The 6,097-nt window shown below is 42.4% G+C and overlaps 1 long non-coding RNA gene across 1 annotated transcript in view; it reads left to right on the top strand.

Moving 5' to 3' along the window:
* Nucleotides 1-962: 962 nt before the first annotated feature.
* LOC140128994 (uncharacterized) overlaps nt 963-6,097 on the top strand; it is a 31,629-nt gene continuing 26,494 nt past the window's right edge. The window contains exons 1-2 of the long non-coding RNA XR_011855236.1: nt 963-1,169; nt 2,090-2,219. This is a non-coding gene — a long non-coding RNA (uncharacterized lncRNA). The remainder of the gene's footprint in view (nt 1,170-2,089; nt 2,220-6,097) is intronic.

The raw sequence follows: 6,097 nt of genomic DNA, 5'->3' as shown, positions 1-6,097 counted from the left end.
CTTCTTTTCCAACGGCCACGCCCCCGATTTCCGTCGCATGCAAGCCGGCGCTCTGCGACACAATCCAATCGCGTGTGCCAAAAACCCGGGGCAATTCATTGACAAACGGCGCAAAATCGTAATATTCTGGAAACCTGGCAATTCGGCCCCTTAGTAAATGAGCCCCAGTGTTTCCCTTTGTAGCCAAGTCTCCCCAGTAGACAATGTTCCCCAAGCAGCCAGGGCTGCCCCAGTATTTACAGTGCTGCCAGTAGTCAGTGCAACCCCTATTAGTCCAGGCTGCCCCTAGTAGCCAGTACTTCCCCCCAGTAATAGCTATTGTTGCACCCAGTAACCAAGTCCCCAGTAGATAGGGCTGCCCCCAGTAGTCACTGCTGTTCCCAGTAGCCATATTACTTCCCCCAATAGTCACAGTACTGCCACCAGTAGCCAGTACTGCCCCCAGTAGCCAATGCTGCTCCCAGTAGTCACAGGGCTGCCCCCAATAATCAGTGCTGCCTCCACTAATCAGTGTTGCCCCCAGGAGTCACAGTGCTTTCCCACAATAGTCACAGTGCTGCCCCCAGTAGATAACAGTTAAAAAAATACACATTCACCTGGTTATTCCCCTAGAGTAGTTTGTGGAGCAGGCAGGGAGCACATGGCACCTGCTCAATTAGATTCTGTGGTCCCATGTTCACGGTGCCTAGTCATAAATTCGGCTCTGACTGTACGAAAAAATTTATGTGTAACAAGCAGCAGGTTGTGTACCTACTGCGCTATACTACCAGTTGACTTTGGGCCATCACTAAGAGTGTTATCAATGAGCCTGTTTAGTTTTCACCCTTTCACACAGATCAGCACAGGAACAGAAACAAGCCGGGGTCATACTCAGAAGAACACAGATCAGCAACATAGCCAGAGAACCAACCAAGTCAAACATGAGCAGTCAGCAGCAACAGGTACACCATACAGGAGGACTAGGAACCTTTGCTTAGGTGCTGGAGAGCAGGGCATACTGGGCAATATAGCACCAAGTGAGGATTGATAGGCTTGAACACACTTACTGTTCAGAGGCAAAGAGAGCCAGCGCCCACACCCTATGGGAGTTAAAAGAGCGAGGAAAACTAACTGAAGACATGGAAGAATACATGTGAGAACGGATACAGTCTCATAAGTACGTTGCTGTTGTAAGTATCCTTGCGTTGGTGGAATCTCCATGAGTAGAACCTGTTGCCAGCATTGACCAAAGTTCCCCAACGTCAAGGTGGCTTAAGGGGTTAAAAGACTGTGCGCCAGCATTGAAGTATTTAGTGCACCCTGCACATTCATGAGGTAAACTGCACATCGAGCTTTACTCCCAGACTATTGATAAATCTGGGCCACAGTTATCAGAACTTTACTACAGAGCAGAAGATACCTGGGTTGAAAGTTCTTATTCCACGTTAGAGGGTTGTCCAGGGCTGGATGCTTGCTCTTCTTAAACTGACGGATTATGTCTTGCATTACATTTTTGCCTACATGGATGTGAGCAGGATTGTTTTTGCTATACCATATACCGTACAACACACATACATGTGTAAAAAAAGAAACGTTAAATCATCATTAGAATCACCAGCTGCGATTCTCCTAATGATCTACACAGGTAATAAAATGTTTAGCAAATGAATATCAGATTATTGGTTTTATTTGCTGGAAGTTGTAGTTGCAGAAATGCCAACGTATGTGAAAACTATTTTTTTTCTTTTGTTACTTGGATGGATTTCGGGTTATATTTGTTACCTAATCTAACATGTTGTAAACATATCACCCACTGGAATCCACATCATGGTGCAGTCATTGTAATGAACACCATATGATAACATTTTGGCATTAGCCCCTAACGTGGACACTTACAAACTTGGCAGTTCTGCTGATATACTTGTTTAGAGCAGATCCTGGAGGGTGGACAGCTAAACATGAGCCAGTATATATGAAAGACTCCAGATGCTTTCTTGATGCCTTCAATTTTATATATAGATAGTGAACTAGGGAGTAAAGTGTAACTAAACAGAATAAAATCAATGCTGCAGATGATAGTATTTTTCCTTCCTTTTCTTTCTGCTTTTAGCAATGTTTAAATCAGCTATTCTCCTCCCTTACTCACACAAGTGCCAATAGAAGAGCAGAAGATGATGACTGTCTAAGGACCTAACTACCGTACTTACACACCGTCTTTTCATGGATATCTCCTTACAAAGGTAAATTATTATAGCCTCCTTTCCTCATTTATCTGCTGGGTATGAACTCTGTGTATGGCCTCATGCACGCAAACGTATGCCTGCCCATGCCATAACCGAGGTAAACATACATCCAGGTGCAGCAGAGAGGAGGGCTACGCTCTCCTCATACCTCCCCTCTCCATTCAAAGCCAAGTGACTTTCACCGTAATACAGCATAATATAGGACATGTCCAATATTAGGCACAGTGGTTGCCTGGCTTGGTCACGGTGTGACACAGCTGGGTGCTGTAGACCTCTATTTAGGCCATAATCATGCATCTTTCTTAAATTCTGCTCTGGCCCTATCTGATGTAGAATTGTGCCAATACAAGCTTCTGATCAGGCTTTAATGAAGGTTATAACAAGCGCTCCAAATACCCTGCACCAGGGCATTCTGCCACTGGCCAGGCCCCCCCAACCGGCATGCAGGGGGCATAAAGGGGGAAATAATTGCAATTCCTGATGGTTTTCAAGGAATTGTGATTATTTCAGTTCCGGTATGCAAAAGTCCTGACAAATGTCCCCCACTGTACCTATATATTAAGCTCACGACAAGGGTGCTTAGCTTTGATTATTATAGTGTCCTACTGTTTCCTTATCAAACATAAGCATTTGGGTCATAGTCAAAGAGTGTAAAGTTAGACAGTGTGACAGATTTATCACAGTGACCGATGCTGCATGGGACTGGGATGCCGAGGGATCTCCAATAAAATGCATTCCCACAAGGGATGCAGGGTTTGGATAGGTGTCAGTACTTGGAACTGCCCTTGTAAGGGCAGGAGTCTAATAATTGGGGATACTAGGGACAGTGTACCAGAGACATGTATCATTGAATAGGACTGTCATCAATTGAGAATTTATATCCTGTGAGCATTCTGCTTTTTGACTACCCGCCTGTACACATGCTGAATCATCAGGTGCGGTAACATGCACTTTTTCCTTACTTTTCTAATTTTTCCCTGATACTCCTGGTTGTCAGCTGGTTATTTTTAATAAGACTTTGGTAATGTTTTGCCCAATATTTGGGTAATTTTTTAATGCATATCAAATAAATATTATGTTTTTAGTGTACCGTTATTTGCAAGCTCGCATACTCTGAGTTGCTGTTCTGATCTACCACAACATAGCGACAGTACATGCAAATATTACCTGACACCAATTGAAAGTTCCTAAAACAGAAAAATTCCCATGTACCATTAAACAATGCAGGAGCTGGGGCCTGGGGGGCCACTTTCTTTAGGGATGAACCTGTGGAATTGTTTGCCCGTGTTCAGGCCAGTTCGAGCCTGAATTTGACTATAATAAAAACTATCTGCTCTAACATTATAGTTCATATTAGTTGGTATCAAAAAATGTGCCAAAATATTGTCATTATTTGTATTATTTTTTGGCATACTTATTTTCTTAGAAGTCATACTCCTTTTCCAGCAAGTCACACCATTTGTTGTACAAGTCATAAAATTGTCTTTAAGAAGTGATTTGGAAAATATAGTGTGAGGAATGTTATTTTTTGGCTTGGTTTATGCCAGAAATATGGAACAGTTTACCCATTAAATTTCAACTCAAAGTATAATATGTTTATAAAGAGTGTATTTAGAACTCTTAGATCGTATATACATTTGAAGCATATTATTGTGAATGAAAAAACTTCACTGCAGAATCCCCATTCCATCTTGTGCTGTACCAAGATATGAGCTGATATCCTGAACCATTTGGTCACTATATAGTACTAGCAAGAGCTGCAGGTCAATAATTAAGACAATGGCCCACATTTATCGAAAGTAGTCTATACTATGTGAAGTTTTCCTGTGTATTGTGCTGTGTTCTCCAGATAAATCAAAACTGGTGCACGGTCTTCATTAATCTAGCGCCCCCAGCATCGCTATGGAAGTGTCAACCATTTTCTTAGTGCACTTTGTTTATGCTGCAAAACTGTGGCGCAGACAGAATTTTGTCGCATGTCAGTAATAAATGTGCCACCAACTCTAACTAAGCATTAATACGTTCCTTTAGGTGCACATTTTTTTCTGTCTTGTCGGACACAGTGCAGCCGCGACACAAAAATGACGCAGGCTCTTTATAAATACATGTGCAAACCGTTTGCTCATTCTTTTCAGTGCAGAGTCAGACAGATAATTGGAGCCAACACTTAAATAACTGTGGGCCATTGATGTGAACTTTTATCAACATACAAATGGGAACTGTACAGTTTTATATCTTTTCAATACTTTCAAACCTGAATTAAATTTTAAACAATGCCTTACACTTGAATATGTTAATAGAACTTTAAAGTAAATATATCATCAAATTCAAGCATGATAAGCCAGAGACACTTACTGATCCAAACACAGTGGGGGAAGCATTTATTAATTTGGGTGCAGCAAGCATGCTATACTTTTCAGTGTGATTTCTGTTTTGTGCAAGGGATTAATGAATTCGTGCACAAACAAAAATGATTAGAACTGTTGCCACATTCATGAATGTGAAATAGAACTTCCAAGAACACCTTTTAACTGCTCTTTATTTTGGCACCAAAATTTGCGCCAAAAAAACAGTCGAAAAATAGAAGCACCAGAGGTTGTAGGTTCAAATCTCAGGCTAGGGATAAATGTATTTAATTGAATTAAATGCTCTCCAGCACTTCAGAATCGGGTGTGTGCATGGTGCGCCGTGCGCTAGTGCGGTGCTCCGAGATAAATGTTGATATAACTTGTAAATCGGTGATACAGCGGTTTATTCTACTAATAAAAATATGCTCCGGCACCAGCTCACCCTGAGCGGTGCGCCGAGATAAATGTTGATATAACTTGTAAATAGGTGATACAGCGGTTTATTCTTCTAATAAAAATATGCTCCGGCACCAGCTCACCCTGAGCTGGTGCCATGTATATGTGTCTTAGAACTACTACATTTAAGTGGTAGGTTTCCTTAAATAACCCCTTTTCTCCAGTAGCCCCCCTGGTTAGAATCCCCCTTTCTTGCAGAAGCTCCCCTTTTCAAAGTCCCCTCTCTCCTATAACAGCCCCCCTTTAATCAAATATTTTTTTTTTATTAATCTCTTTCCATCCATTTTTATGTACAAGCAAAAAGTGACAAAAACACAAACTGACAAAAAACTCACCCCCCCTTCTTATTCATGAAGAAGCAACTCTCTTGCTTTCCAGGTACAGCCCACAAAATAGACTATAATTCACACATGTCTGTTATGGCCCCATCCTGACTATACAGTGGGAACACCAATATTTGCATGTAAACCTTAGGCAACACTCTACAGTCAACATTCACACTGACAAGGACATGTTGCTGTAGTGTTAAAGGGAACCTTTCACCAGAAATGGCATGTTTAGCCATTGTCAATCACATTGCCCCTCCCCCCCCCCCCCCGTGGAAAGGGCAGCTGCAACCTGTGTGTGCCCGTGTCAGTCTCCTCTTCTCCACACTTATGCAGCACCCTCACTCCTCCCCACTTCCTGTCATGTGCATTGAGTAGGGGAGGGAGATGATGAGGAGGAGAGGAAGAATACATGAGGACATACAGGCACACACCAGGGATGGATTAATACTGCCATGGGCCCTGGGCTGCATGTTTATTATAACCCCTACAAGTCCAGAATTCACTTCCTATATATTGTAGTAGAATCACAATTTTATAGGTCAAGGTCCTTCTCAGTATAAAAATTGGTGGGTGGCTTGGGTGGCCATAGCCCCCTAGGCTACCACCCAAATCGCCTATATTATAATCGACTAGTTGTATACAACGGCTGCAGCTGCCCCTCCCCGGAGACTCCCCACCTGGTGCTGGAAGGGAGCCAGGTAATGTGAATTAAACTGATACAAACTACTACAATGATTCAAAA

Source organism: Engystomops pustulosus, chromosome 4, assembly GCF_040894005.1.
Source record: "Engystomops pustulosus chromosome 4, aEngPut4.maternal, whole genome shotgun sequence".
Classification (NCBI taxonomy): Eukaryota; Metazoa; Chordata; class Amphibia; order Anura; family Leptodactylidae; genus Engystomops; species Engystomops pustulosus.
The sequence above is the reverse complement of the archived record's forward strand: the minus strand, read 5'-3'. Positions and strand labels throughout refer to the sequence as shown.